The following is a 16,534-nucleotide window of genomic DNA, read 5'->3' on the forward strand; positions in this document are numbered from 1 at the left end:
GAGTCCAAGTGTGAGCTAGTGTGGGGTGAATCAGTTTGGAAAGGACGGGGTGTGGTTAGAGACGTGATAACTGAATGTGACTGCACGGTCCTGTTGGGGTGTGAGTTAGCTATTTCCAGGTAGATTTTTTTAATTTTGTCTATGAAGAATTGTGCAAGCTCTTCGCACTGGCTTTTGTTAAGGGGCGGCAGTTTTGCAGTGGTCTCAGAGCCAGCAAGCTTGTTTACCAGACCAAAGAGAGTTCTAGCACAATTTGCAGCATCAGAGATAGTTTTGGAGACAAAGCTGGCCCTAGCAGAGTTACAGAGATTGTGGTAGAGTTTTTTTGCCTTCTTATAGACATCTTTGGAGTCAGGTGTATAGTCTTTCCTCCATATCCGTTCCAAGCATTTATAATTAGATTTCTTGGCATGTAAGGATTCGTTAAACCAAGGAGCTGGACGGCGATGGTTCATAAGTTTTTGTGAGTAAGGGGAGACAAGAGTTTATGGCGCCTGAAAGCCAATCATCTACGTTTCCTGACAGTACTTCAATGCTAGAATCAGATGAGGGTGGATTGGAGCATAGGAGCTTATTTAAAGCGTTCACATCTAATTTTTTCTAATCTCTTTTGGGAATCTTAAGGGACGAGAGGGAAAGGGTGGGGGGAGAGGAAGGCAAAACTGAATTTAGATAAAAAGTGGTTGGACCAGTCTAAGGGCACTGCAGGGGCACAGTAGATGTGTGGAAGGCTTGAAAAGATAGGGTCAAGAAGATGGGCAGCTATGTGAGTAGGGCCCAAGTTTAAGAGGTTAATGTATATGGCAGCTAGGTCAGAAATGAAATTGCTGCACGTAGAGTTACGGGGATAATCTAGATGGAGAGTTAGACTTTTTGGAGTACATAAGAAGTTACTTGGTTGGGAAAGGATGAGGCCCGGGGGTGGGGGAGCCTGGCGGGTGGTAGACTAAAAGACCAGAGAATGTGAACTTTGGGTTAAGGGATCGTTTAAATAGGGCGGCTTCGCAGTTTGGAAGTCTAAAGGATCAAATTTACATTGGAGATGATGTTTAAAAATAATGGCTATACTACCCCCCGTTTTATCGACTCTGTCTTTCCTGACAATGGCGTCGTTGGGAAGTAAAGCTGCAGCAACGTACGGACCAGCACTCTCATGGAGCCAGGTCTCTGTAAGGAACAGGGAGTCTGGTTGTTCATCTGAAAGAAGGTCAAAGATATCCCTTTTGTGCTTGGGTAATGAGCAGCAGTTAAGACTGAGGAAGGTTAAATCTTTAATGGACTGGGTTGACGAAAAGGGGTTGGGTCTAGTCCCTGGCGGGGAAGGGAGGCAGGGTTTTGAGGTGACGGGGGAGAAATCGCAATGGGGGCATACTTTAATAGTTGTGCTGTCAGTTGAGAGCCAAGTGCAATCTTATTTGGCTGGGGTCGAAGAGCTAGGAGTTGATTGGAAGAAAAGACAATCCATTTAGAGTGTTTTTGAGCAGGGGTCATGGCCCCTGGCCTCGTTTGAGCTCGGACGGGTGCAGACAAGCTTGACTTTGGCGCACCTGCTGTGCGTGTCTGCTGTGCGTGAGGAATGGCATTGACTTCAAGTAGAAGGAAGCTCTAGGTCATGTGACCGCCAGAGCCCACCTCCACTGAGCTCACCAGCTGTGAGCAATCGAAGGAATGAGCACACACCCAACACCCTCCACAACAATCAGGGTAGAAGCCCTGCGGTGGACCGAGGTGAGAGTTCAACTTACATTCAAAGTACTAGTGAAGGAATAAAAGCAGTAGTCGGTGCTAAAGTAATTTAAAAATGCGTGGAAAAGGTTTCTCTTATTTTTTTAAAAAGCTGGGTTTTGACCGCAAGCAAAGACTCATGTAGATTATACAAATCTTGCCACTGCGCGCGTCTGCTGCACGTGAGGAATGGCATTGACTTCAAGTAGAGGGAAGCTCTAGGTCATGTGACCGTCAGAGCCCACCTCTACTGAGCCCAGCCAGCTGCGAGCAATCGAAGGAATGAGCACACACCCAACACCCTCCAGAACAATCAGGGTAGAAGCCCTATGGTGTACCGAGGTGAGAGTGCAACTTACATTCAAAGTACTAGTGAAGGAATAAAAGCAGTAGTAAGTGCTAAAGCAATTAAAAAATGCATTGCAAAGGTTTCTCCTATTTTTTTAAAAAGCTGGGTTTTGTCCGCAAGCAAAGACTCACATAGAGTAAACAAATCCTGTCACTGTGCCCGTCCTCTGCGCGTGAGGAATGGCATTGACTTCAAGTAGAGGGAAGCTCTAGGTCATGTGACCATCAGTGCCCGCCTCCACTGAGTCCCGCCAGCTGCGAGCAATCGAAGGAATGAGCACACCCCCAACACCCTCCACAACAATCAGGATAGAAGCCCTGCGGTGGACCGAGGTGAGAGTGCAACTTACATTCAAAGTACTAGTGCAGGAATAAAAGTAGGAGTAAGTGCTAAAGCAATTTAAAAATGTGTGGCAAAGGTTTCTCTTACTTTTTTTAAAAGCTGGGTTCTGACTGCAAGCAAAGACTCACATAGAGTAAACAAATCCTGTCACTGGGCATTTCCATCAGTTAAAACCCTCCTTATGAGAACAAGGACGAATATCACTAAACACAGGCTTAATAAAACGCACACTTTGGTCATTGTAGAGCTTACAAAACTGCACAAAGTGCATCGTGGTTTGTTGGACTGAATTATTGCATGGGCGGGGTGTTAGTCACTAACACCAACTTGCCTGTTTTTAAAGGCCACAAGAAAGTGCAATGTGCAAAGACGAAATCTGGTCATAAGGAAACGTGATTGTACATGAATGGTAAAGGACAAATAAAATTGCGGATGGTTTGGGGTCCCATCTACACAATTTTGTGTTCCACGATCCCGATTAGATGGACTTAATTCAGCATAATATGCGTTTTTTATGATCAATTTCATATTAGATCCAGTACAAGAAATGAGTTCTTCAAACAGGGCAGACAACAAAAAAGGTGGAGGGGTGGACGTCATTTATAAAGATCTGTATGCTATGACCGCCTCGAGACCCCTCGATCTAAAGGGAATAGAAGGGCTCTACTTTTGCATACAAATTAACCCAAGGGTGTCGTTAACAGGCCTGCTTATCTACAGGCCACCGGACTGTGCAGCTGCTATCACTTGTGATCTTTGTAACTACATTATACAATATTCATTGGCCCACTCACATTTTTTGGCTCTGGGGGATTTTAACCTCCACGTTAACAACCCCAATTGCCCTCAAGCAGCCCAATTTAGGGCTTCATTAGAAGCTGCTAATTTAGCACAAATAATTATGGGTCCCACTCACAAGGCAGCCCATACTCTAGATTTAATTTTTTCAAATATTCAGGATATTTCAGCAGATGCGCCGCATCCATTAGTCTGGTCAGACCATTATTTGATCCCTTTCTCAGTTAAACTGGCCAATTTCGGCTTGGCAAGCGGCAAGCGCTCCACTTTGAAGAGAAAGTGGAATAATCTAACTGCTGAAACCTTAGGCCCTATCTTAGAAAGATCCCTACCTGCCCTTACCTCCGACCCGAATAACGATGCTTTGACATTTAACCAATGGGTTGCGTCGGCAGTGGATACCGTCGCTCCTGCTAAACTGGTGATATCACGCAGACTATCTCCAACAGCACCTTGGTTTGCAGAGGTACTTATGGTAGAAAAAAGGAATGCAAAAGACTTGAACGTTTGTGGAGACTAAAGTACTGCAACACAGCTAAGCGGTGCTACAAAAACGCCTTGAAAAACTTACACAAATCGATAAAAATGGCGAAAGGCAACCTTTTTGCTTCCTGTATTCAGGAAGCAGATAAACCAAGTAAAGAAGTCTTTAGAGTAGTGCAATCCTTTCTTAAACCCAGAGCAATTGAGAAGGATGCGACCTCGACACCAGGTCTGTGCGAAGACATCTCTAATTTCTTTGAAAATAAAATTCAAAAGGTATATGACACCTTCTCCGCACCGGCTGCGACAGAGAAAACGGACATCTCTTTGGTCCCTAAGTTGGTCCCGTCCTTGGTACACTTCTCCCCTATCTTGCAAAACGAGGCTCTGGCGGAGATTGATAGGTGCAAATCTTGGGCCCCGGATGATCCCTGTCCACCTAAACTTTGGAATAGGATATCCCTGACCTTGGTAGATACACTCACCCACATCTGGAACACATCCCTCTCTATCGGAGTTTTTGTTGATGTTTGGAAGCATGCCACATTGCTGCCCTTGAAAACAAAGCTATGGCTGATTTTAGTAATCTCATGCCGATTTCGCTCCTCCCAGCGCCAGGCAAAATGTTGGAGAAACTGGTCCAACGCCAATTGAACCAGTTCATTGAAAAAATTGCCATCTTACATGAAACACAATCGGGTTTCCGGCCGGGTTTCAGCACTGAGACTGCTCTCATAGAGGTTGCAGAATCAGTGAGGTGGGCTCTAGATTCAGGGGCATCAGCAATGCTGGTGCTCCTGGATCTATCTGCAGCATTCGATACAGTCGATCATGTCAGACTGCTGCAGAGACTGGAAAGCATTGGCCTGGGTGACGTGGCACTGGCCTGGATACAGTCATATATGTGCGATCGCTCCCAGAAGGTTGCTCTCCGCCCTTTTACATCCAAACCCAAACTTATTAGATGTGGCGTCCCTCAGGGCTCAGCCCTCAGTCCCTTACTTTTTAATATTTATCTGGCCCCTCTTTTTACCTTAATAGCAAACTGGGGTGTCAAAGCGATCTCAAACACTGATGACACACAGTTGGTTTTCTCCTACAAAGAGCAGTCAGAGGAAGCCTTCGGTAATTTTAAGGGCTGCCTTCGTGATATTGCCACCTGGATGAATACCAACAAACTAAAACTAAATGCAGGGAAAACGGAGGTGATCTTCTTTGGAAAAGATCAAGTACCTGCGTCCGACCTGTGGTGGTCCACCGAAATGGGACCCCACCGCTCCCCAGTACTAGTGCAAAAAACCTGGGAGTAAGATGGGATGATGGCCTCTACTTCCTAACTCATATTCAACAGGTTACCTCGGGCTGCCTCAACAAACTTAGAAATCTTTGAAAGTTTCTGGATTTGCTGCCTGCAGATTGCCGTAAAACAGTAGTCCATGCTACCGTAACTTCACGACTAGACTACGCAAACGGCCTGTATCTTGGTCTGCCTAAGTATGCAATCCAAAGGCTACAGATGGTGCAGAATGCGGCTGCAAGACTGATCAAACACATTCCGTTTAAGCATCGGATCTCTCCGCATCCACGCAATCTTCACTGGCTCCCAGTGGTAAGCAGAATCGAGTTTAAGGCTCTGACCCTGGCATACAGGGCACGCCAGGGTAAGTGCCCTAACTATCTTAAATTAAGGCTCCCCCAGTACCATCAAGTGCAGTCCTTACGCTCAAACATGATGCCTCCATATGCCCACCCCGTTTGTAGCTACTGACAGGCATTTGGATTTGTATAGGGTTAACATTTCTGCAACCGGCTTATGTCCCAATTTACAGGCAAAACGAAACAGCCCCTCTACTATTCTGCTAGTGTTAGACAATGGTTGCAATCAGTTGCTCCCAACTCAGTTTATTATTATAACATTACGCAAGTAAGTAAAATTGGCCTACTTATCGATAATCTTTTCCTTCACCACAAATGTCCTTGTTTTGGTTCGGTTACGACCACAGCCCTTGATAACATTTTTACTGAAATTTACTTTTAGGTCCAATTCTAGCATGAAATCAGTGAAAGCATTTAAAGTTTTTTGGAGGCTGTTGGCCGTCAAAGCCGTCAAGACAGTGTCATCAGCATATGATAATGAAACTGCCCCTCTACTATTCGGCTAGTGTGTTGGACAATGGTCGCAATCAGTTGCTCCCAACTCAGTTTATTATTAAAAACATTACCCAAGTAAGTAAAATTGACCACCTTATCAATAATATTTTCCTTCAGTATGAATGTCCTTGTTTTGGTTCGGTTAGGACCACACACCATGATAAAAGATTTACTGAAATTCACTTTTGGGTCCAATCCCAGTGCTACAGCGCGGCTCCAGAAATCATTTCTAACTAACACTCACCATTACCCTGAAACCTTAAAACCACACAACTCATGCATCAGTGGGGCCCATAACACTGCGCATTTACCCTGTTCACTTACACTCGGCTTCAAGGCTCTGGTGAATCGCGGCAGAGAAACGCTGTAACATTTAGGTGGAGCGTCTAAACCTATTTATCTATTATTTACACCTGCAGATTTAAAGACATTTACCATGCTTTATTCAGACTTGAATTATTCAGACACACCACCATAATGGCAATGGATCTGCTAGAATGAAAATTAGGCGTAGGAAGAATTCAAAGACCAGCTCTTATTTCTTCATTTCTACTCATTTTTATTCAAAACCAAAACTTAAACATGTCTGACATATAGACATTAGTAAATCTTTATTCAGTAAAACTTAAACTTTATTTCAAAATTATCATTTTATTTGAGCTCAAGAAAAATCGCTTTATTATAGAAGACAGTTAGAATTAGCAAAGAACAGATAGTTCCAAAGTCAATCTCTCCTAACATCCCTAACTAACACCCTCATCTTATCCGTCAATCCTGCAAAGCAAACAAGGAAGAAAATCAATTAGAAATCTTACATCGAGGAATCGGTCATCAATCGGGCAGCATCTCCGATAGAAATGGAAAAAGCGACCCCAACTAGACAAATCCAGGGTTTTTTATACCTTAATTCCCTAACTTAATCTATCTAAAAAGTAACTAACATCTCTTATTCAGTTTCTCATTGGACAATTTAGGAGTGGGTGAGCATCATCTCACGATTACAGCATTCATTTCTCAACGTGTCAGTGAAAAAATAAAGGGGCTTTGTTTTAGAACAGTCTTTGGCCTAGGCCTTTCCTTTAGTGGCAACATCCACACTTCTTCCCAGGCTCTGAGCACGACATCATCTTTGCTTGGCACACATCCTAGGTTCCGGGCCACATCAGCCTTGAACCTCCTCGAGCACAGGCAGTTCACTCTGACTTGCAGGTTTTGGCGCGCCTGCGCTGTCCAGCTCTTGCTCACAGTTTTACCCAGGCAGCCATTTTTGCACAGGCCTCAGAGGCCACTTTTGAAACTATCATAGAAACAAACACAGATTCATGTTAAATTATAAATTTAAACCCATTCTGTTTACCTCCCACCTTACTAATGTTTCCCAATTAGTTGTTACCTAGCACATAAGCCACATAAATGCGTTTTATACTTACAATTCGTCCTCTCCATCACATAAATGAATACAAAAAGCACGTTTAAATTGTGTTTGTTTACGAACAAGCTGCACATTAGTTCACAATACAATAACAATACATATTAGCTGGTTTTATTTTTGCAGCATGCAAGCAACGTTAGTTCTCCTCATGTGTAAAATAAAAATAATGTGTGCACTTTACTCTATGGTTGGTTAATTTCGAAAAACATGCAATCTGTGAACGTTACTGTTATGGGACATTAACTTTACGAGGGGTACACAAAATGTTGCGTTTCCCACCTCGCTCCATCAATTCCCTCATCTTTTGATTCTATCACCAAATAACTCTCAAAATTTTGGAAAATTTTGCAGAACATGTTTCAACTTTTTTATGTCAATGTCATTTATAACTTTGTCTCCTTTTTCTTTCGAATTTTTGAAAACCTTTTCTTTTACTTCCTCCATTTCTATTTCATTCTTTTTTCTCATCCTGGCTAATTGTTCTTCATTTCTTTTCTTTATCAGATTTTTTAAATCTCTTCTACCTTTATATATACAGCATAACCTTATCATAAGGATTGCTACCACTAAGACTGTTATTGGTATTCGTTTCTTACCTATAATTGAACTACCTATTTCTTGAAACCAGTGCTTAATTGCTGAAAAACTTTTGCCCAATTAATCAAGGACACCTTCAACCTCAGTGGTTCAATTTCTTTATGCAAATCTGTAATATTTATAATATAATTCTCAATATTCTGACTTTTGTCTGGAATGTAAGTGCAACAGTGTTGAACTTTCAAAATTCCGCAGACTCCTCCCTCTTTTGCTAAAATTATATCAAGGGCAAGTCTGTTTTGCATAACCATAGCTCTCATAGCAACCATTTCAGTATCTACCATCAGGAATACTCCTGCTGTGTCTGTTGATAATTTATCAACTATTGTGGACAATTTTCTGATCCTATTTGCATTAAACAAAATTCCCACTGCTGGTATCAGTGCTCCAAACACATCTCCTATTATTTCTAAAGCACTCTCTCTTCTTTTTCTACTTAAAACTTTACCTGTCTCATGCTTTCCATTAGTACCTCTATCTACATGGAAAATTTTAGAAAAGACCAAACCCACATAACATGCCCAATACCAATGGTCAGGCAGTCTATAATAAGCTTTGTTTCCACATATAAAATAAATTCCAGGAAAAACAGGATCATTTCCCCCTTTAAATCCCCAACCTCCTGTAATTCTATAGGTGTCTTCACATTGACTTGCACCCACAAAATAATTGTCATACATTGAATTATCTCTCCTGATACAAAATTTTCCCAACATTGGTGCATCTATATTGATCACTACATTCACATTTTTATCCTCAATGTTCTCATCATCAAATGTGTAATATTTCGACTTTGCATGCTTCATTTTCTCTTTTCGTTTGTAAGCAATTCTCCTTTTTTCAGCCATGTTTAGGAAAGCTTTTTCTTCAATTCTCATTTTACATGTCAAATTATTATTAAATGCATACTCATGTGTTAACTCATCTACTTCTAAGAAATATTCTCCCATTACTTCTGCATGTTTTCTTCTATTTAGTGTATTATCAATCTTTAATTTCGCAAATATTTCATCTGCATTGGAATATTGATATTCCAATTTCCCAGTCCTATAAAACAAACTTGCAATTATACCACAAGTTACCCCATAAGTAAGAGGAAAGTGGTGATATGTCACCCCTTCTGACACTGATGCTGGCAATTTTACACAAACATAACAGTCATCAACATTCATTGTTTTAATGTACTCCAACAATAGCTTTGAAAAGGTATTTTTAGTATAGTCACTAATTGACCTATCTTGATGCAACTCTGGCTTTTATACATAACACTCATGCACCTTTTCTTTCTCAATTGGCTTGCTTGAACTCACATTCTGTTTCAATTTCGTTAAATTAGTTTGGAAAGGAATCACAATAGCTAAAATTATCCATAATATAGTCATCAATCCCATACATATGGAAAAACACCTGCACCACTTTCTAAAAATAGAACATTTCGTTCTGTAATTATTCATTGACATTTTCACTAACACCGTTTCTTCGACCTTTTGTCACCTATATATTTCACACCACTTAGCAAGCTAACACATTTTCTTCTACCTTGTGTCAATAGTCTAAATAATGCTATAATTAGATTTTCTAACAAGTTTTCTTCGACCTTGTGTCAACTCCGACCTCTTCTATATGTACCAAACCGTCTCACAGACTTTTTACTTTAATATCATATACTTTGAGCACTTAACTATCCATTTCTTAATTGACTTCTTTTACTCACTTTTCCCAATTGGCTTTGGGTCATACAGGTTTTCTTGACTACTATTAACTTCAACAATGGGTGGCAGTACAATGTTTGTCCACTCAGGTGATTTATACCTCTGATTTGGACGTCTTACTCTTTTAGGCCTTTGAATAGTCTCTATTTTCTTTCCCAAGGTTTCTTTCTGGCTAGAGATCTCATTCACTTGGTCTTCTTGCTCTTTTGTTTTATTCACTATTTAGAATTTGAATCCTCCAGCACCTTTAGGCCAATTGTCTCCTTTGCAGACTTTCTTAGTCTTTGGGTCTATAGTGTTATGCTCTACTCTCCAAGCTCTTTTTCTTGTACTTTTCCTTAATGGAGTTTCATCTGTACTGTCATCCGTTTCACTTTCAGTGTCTTCCACTGTATCATTGATTATGATCTTTACAATGTCTTTATCTTCATCAGTTTCAGTTCTCTCTACTGTCACTCTGTTAAGAACACCTTCATAACTGGTACTTGGAATCTCATCCTTATCGTGAGTTACTTCCTTTTCTCCAGTTTCAGGATTTCCGTTCCTGCCGTCAGGGTCTTCAGTTTGCTTTTCAGTTTTCTCTTTTTCAACAACTTCTCGTTCACTTACTTTTGCGTCTTTACTGGTGCTACTCTTTACCGATTCACGACCTTCAAGTTGATCTTCTGAATCTGGTATTTCAATAATCTCCCTTTCACCTTCACCTTCAGACGCAGAACTGGCTTCTGATACTTCCAGATGTCGACGTTCTTGTTGATCTTCAGTATCTGGATTCTTTTCTGTTTCACCTTCAGAATCAGAGTCAGTTGTACTTTCACCATCGTATGGATATTCAGGTTCAGGCACACAGATGGTGTGACTAGCATGGACCCACCTTTTCAGTCCAGCACACTTAACTGCAGTAGTACTGACCAAGATCACTTGATGTGGTCTTTGCCACCTTGGTACCAAACAATTCCTTCTGCGATGAACTTTCACTCGTACCCAGTCCCCAGGGACTAGATCATGAGCTGGAGTTTTCTCTTTGGTATTTGGTTCAGTTCCCACCTGGTGGAGCACAGAAGTTACTACATCAGATAGATTCTTGCAGTAATCCAGAATGATTTCATCATTTATAGTTAGCAGTTTATTAACTGGTACATAAGCCTGCCTCATCACCCTTCCCATCAGAATTTCATGAGGGCTCAAACCAGTTTTCCTGTCAGGTATGCTTCTTAATGTCATTAACACAAGTGGCAAAGCATCTGGCCACTTCATTCCTGTTGCCAAACACATTTTTGCAATTCTATTTTTAATTGTTCCATTCACCTGTACAACTACTCCTGAAGCCAAGTCTGTATGCACAATGTAGTCTCTGGCGAATGTCCAGAGCTTCACAAATCATCTGCAGTAAATCATTTTGGAAATGTTGGCCTCTGTCCGATTCAATAATGACTGGAAACCCGAAACGTGGTATTATCTTACGCAAGAACTGTTTAGCAACAGTTATTCCATCATTTATTCTCGTGGGGAAAGCTTCTACCCATCGAGAGAACAAACAGATTATCACAAGCACATATCTGAGTCTGTTACATGGGGGTAATTCAATAAAATCCATCTGAACTCTTGTAAATGGGCCACACTCCCGTCCTATGGTTCCCAAACTCACAACAGTTTTTGAGTTTGGATTAAATTGCTGACAGACCAAACATCTTTGACACAAACTTTCAGCAATCATTCTAAACTGTGGATTATACCAAGTCTGCCTAAAGAGATGAATCATAGCGTCTCTGCCAATGTGTGCTTGACCTTGGTACATTCGGGCCATATGTGAAATCATGCTATCAGGCATTACTGGTCTTTCATCTTTGTAAACCCACATTTCATCTTCCTCTCTTTGTCTGCAACCTGATTTTAACCAAATATCTTTGTCCTCTGTTCCTGCCTCTTCCTGTATCTGTTTCACTTCCTGCCAAGTTTCTACTACAGTGGTTAGCATTAAAGGACTTGGAACATGTTCTTCTGTTTTCTCTCGATTGATTGAAATTTGATTTTTGGCACAATGTTTTGCAATTGCATCAGCATAACTGTTTCCTCTGGTGATATAATCTTCACCTTTCTTGTGGGCTGAACATTTTACCACAGCCAGTTTTTCAGGCAGCTGTATCACTTCAATCAATGTCTTCACAAACTCAGCATTCCGAATAGGTGTTCCTGCAGAGGTCAAATAGCCTCTTTGGGACCAAAGCTGTCCATAATCATGAACAACTCCATAACCATATTGACTATCGGTTACTATGGTTACTTTCACCTCTTTTCCCAACTCACATGCTCGTATCAAAGCAATCAACTCTGCTATTTGAACAGAATGAATTCCTTTCAGACAAGATGCTTCCAACACTTCTGCTACTGTTCAAACAGCATATGCAACACTTAGAACACCACTCTCTGTTCTCAAGCAAGATCCATCCACAAACATTACAAAGTCTGATTCATGCAAAGGTTCATCTTTAATGTCTAAACGATGCTTTGTGCAATATTCCAGAACATCCTAACACTTGTGATCATGCTCACCTTTCACTTCTGCTTCAACTGTTTCAGGCAACAGTGTCGATGGGTTTACATTCACACATCTGGCAATCGTCACATTCTCAGCTCCCAGAAATATTTTCTCATAACGTGTCATTCTGCTGTTAGTCATATACTGTGTCTTTACTCTTGTAAGGAGAATCTCAACTGAATGAGGTACATAGACTCTCACCGAAAATCCCATCACAATTCCTTCACTTTGCTCCAGACTTACACTGGTTGCTGCTACTGCTTTCAGACAACCTGGCAAAGCCTTTGCAACAGGTTCTAAAACAGCTGAGAAATACGCAATTGGTTTTCTCATTCTTCCATGCCTCTGAATTAATACTGACAGAGCACATCCTTCTCGCTCACTACATTACAGTTCAAATTCTTTTTCATAATCAGGCATTCCCAAAGCTGGTGCTTCACACAATTTTGTTTTGAGCTGTTCAAATGCTTCCATCTCTGTTTTAGTCAAAACAATAGGGTCTCTGATGTCTGATTTTGTCAATCTCTGCAATGGTTTTGCAATCAATGAAAATCCACTTATCCACTGTCTGCAGTAACCCACCATTCCTCGGAACATTCTCACCTGTCTTTGAGTGTTAGGGGGCTGCATTCCTTGTATCATTTTAATCCTCTCAATTGTGACCTGTCTTATTCTCTTTGCAATCTTGTGGCCTATATACTGTACTTCTTTCTGGCAAAACTGCAATTTTGATGGAGATACTTTATGTCCCTCCTCTGCCAAATGATTCAATAATGCCACTGTGTCAGTCACACAGGCATCCTTTGTTTTCGATGCAACCAAAAGATCATCAATATACTGTACCAACACAGATTCTCCAGGCATGCTCAACTTTTCCAATGATTTCTTTAGCAGCTGATTAAAAATCGATGGACTTTCAGTGTACCCTTGTGGAATTCTACACCATGCTAGGATATGATTTTGGAACCGAAACGCAAAAATTGGTTGGCTTTCTGGATACAATGGAACAGTAAAGAACGCATTGCATAGATCGATCACTGCATACCACTCCGCATCATGTGGTATTTGGTACAAAATCACTGCTGTATTCGGGACAGTTGGACAACATGGGACAACAATTTTATCAACTTTTCTCAGGTCCTGCACTATTCTAAATGTTCCGTTTGGCTTTTTCAATCCCATCATTGGCGAATTACAAGGACTACTCTCAATTTCTCTTAGAATTCCCTGCTCAATCATCTTGTCGATCACTGGAGTAGTCCTTCAATTACTTCGGCAGTCATTTTATACTGCGGCATATTTGGATAACTTGCACCTTCTTTTATGGACACTTTCACAGGATCAACTCCTTTCATCAAACCTATATCCTTTCCAGTGAAGTCCCACACACTCTCTTTCACTGCCTCTTTCAGTTCAACTGGAATTTTCTCTTTATCAAAAACAGGAAATAGTTTGTCTTGTTCTCCCTCAATCATGAGCATTGTCGGTTTATACAAACTATCTTCGTCTGGTGTCTGCAATTCTATGCCATCTGGTGAACAGTATATGGCACAGTTCATCTTACACAATATATCTCTGCCTAACAAATTAACAGGACTGATGTCACATACCACAAACCGATGCATATCTTTATATGTTCCAATCTCTATTTCAGCTGGTTTTGTCAAAGGAGTATTCATCTGTCTGTTAGCTACACCTACAACCTGGATTGTTTCACCCGAGAGAGGAAGATTTTTAACTTCCACTGATCTAACAGTAGAACGGGTAGCACCAGTGTCCACTAGGAAAGTTATTTCCAAATCATTCACTTTTCCACTCACAAATGGACCTGACTGATATACCTCAAGAGTGGCTCCAAGCACACACTCTTCTTCCTCCCTCAGGCACCGCCAGAAACTTTCATCCAGCTCACTGCCATTCTCCTCTTGCAACCAATATTGAGGACACGCATTTACTCTTTGCGGTCTTTTTACCTGCTCACCACCGCTGAATCCTGTCTCTGCACTGTATCTCTGCTGATTCTCACTGTATGGCAGTGGCGGTTGTGGCACCTGACTTTGCTGATTTGCTATCTGCTGTTGTTGTGGTTGCTGCTGATTTACCTCAAACTGCACCTGCGGATTCAATGATGTATGTTCCCCATTAACTCTAGGTGGACATTTACACTCTCGTTTCCAATGCCCTATCTGGCCGCAGTTGAAACATGGCATTTTCTTTTTCAATTCATCAATATTTCCTACCAATTTTGGTTTACCTTTGATCCCACCTTGATTCCCTACATTCTTATTCTCCATTTGTGCTACTTGTTGCTCCGCTACTTTTACTTGTGCCCACATGGCTTTCTCTTTCAGCTTCTTTTGCTTGGCATCAATCTCCTCACTACAATATTTTGCTTGTCTCAGGACCTTATCTACTGAACTCGACTGCCAATCCATCATGCTATGTCCAATCATGTCTGAGATTTCTGGTGTTAATCCATATACGAATCTATAGACAAAATGGCTCATGTCCTTCTCATTTAACTCCTCATAACCACTGTACTGTTTGAAAACTAATAACAACCTTTCATAAAATGAATGCACAGTTTCTTTCGGCTCTTGTGTTGTTCTGTCTATTTTTACCCAATCAGTTTCTTTTGGAGGTATTTTGTTTTTCAACCATACTATCACTTGCTCATATTTCCTCATTCCATCTGGTAAAGGAGCTCCCGTTTTCTCATCTCTGGGATACTCTTCCCTAGGCCAATCCACAGATATTTTACATTCTGTCCATAAATCTGTTGGCACCACTATGTCAAATAATCCATCTAAATCAATCCACAATACTTTTGACACCTTTACAAATCTGTCCATTTGTCGATACCATTCTACTGGCTTCTCTCTTAATCTGGGGAAATCATTCGTAAATGACAATATATCTTGTCTGCTCCAAGGCACATGTACATATCCTCCTCCAGGAATTTCTCTCATAGGGAATTCAGTTACCACTTTTTCCTTCTCTCTAATGGGGAAAGTTAAAGTAGACTTGTCACTATTTTCTTCTTTCTTCTTTGCCCATTTGACTCTCCATTTTCCTACATCACCCCATTTGCGCAGCAACACAATCAAATCTTTTATCTGTACTTGTCTTCCTACAGTATTCATGTTTTCAATGTCTCTTTCTGCAAAATCTACTCGATAGGATTTCTGCAATGACTTTATTTTGGAAAAATCTATTCCATATTCACTTGCCACTTCTTCTAATTGATCATACATTGTCTTTGCTCTCCATGTTATGTTTTTACATAAAAACATGAGCTCATCATACTGATAAGTTTTCAATCTGTCTGTCCCAATTGTTCCAATTATTAATTCTTCCATATCTATTTTTAATTTAGCCACATCCAACACTTTTAATTCCTGCTCTTTTAATTTCAACGATTATATCCATTCACTTAACTCCTTTTCTGATGGACCAAGGGGGGTTTGCGTTAAATCTATTTTATCTGTACTCCTCTCTGGAGTAGCAGAGCCAGATTCTGCTCCTGTCGGATATTCACATGACAAATGTTGATTTAAAGTTAATTCTGGTGGGTTTACACTCATATTCTGTCTTATTTCTGATAGATCAGGACAAGTATTCTCTCTTACTCTCTGTATACTTTGTTGTAACGGAATTGTTAGTCTAGGCTCTTTTATTTTCTGATCTTCAAACACCGGTATTACAGGTCCAGTAGTTACTGGTACAGTTACAACTTCCATATTCCTAGTAAGATTCTGATTCAATTCATGTGCAGAATGCTCATAATCAGTCATATTTGGCGGTTCATGACTTTGTCTTTCTGCACTTTGCACCATTCTGTGCGAATCATTATTCTGTACAGGAGTTCCTGTAACTCTAGCTTCTCCTATTAGTGTGCTCGGGACATATCTTGTTTCTACTCTTTCAGGAAAATCTCTAAAATTTGATGGTTGTCTTGGTGATTCATTTACTTTTTCTTCTGACCTCGGGGCATTCGGGGTAGTCCATAAAAAACTTGGCTGATATGGGGGTGGTCTCCTATTTAATATTTCTTCTAAAACAGCATCTTCTGATTTGCTTTCACCATAGCTTTGATTTCCCACTTCTATATTCTTTTTCTTTTCTGTACTCTTTCGTCCCTCATATTCTTCAACCAATCTGACAGGATACATGCCATCGCACAAACTACCATCTCTCCATCTTCGCATTCTAGTCTCAGAAGGTGGTAAAAATCTCGCTCTGTGTCAGAACAGTCTAAGTGCCAGGATGCCCGGTGGGTGACAGTTCAGCACTTTATAAGAACGCCTATACATACATACATGTGTTTCTCCCCACAAATCTCAGCCTTTACCTCTCGGTCTAAGATACCTACTCAACATCTCGCTCTCCATTTGATGCATCTCATC

The sequence above is a fragment of the Lissotriton helveticus genome, chromosome 3_1 (assembly GCF_964261635.1).
Source record: "Lissotriton helveticus chromosome 3_1, aLisHel1.1, whole genome shotgun sequence".
Taxonomy (NCBI): Eukaryota; Metazoa; Chordata; class Amphibia; order Caudata; family Salamandridae; genus Lissotriton; species Lissotriton helveticus.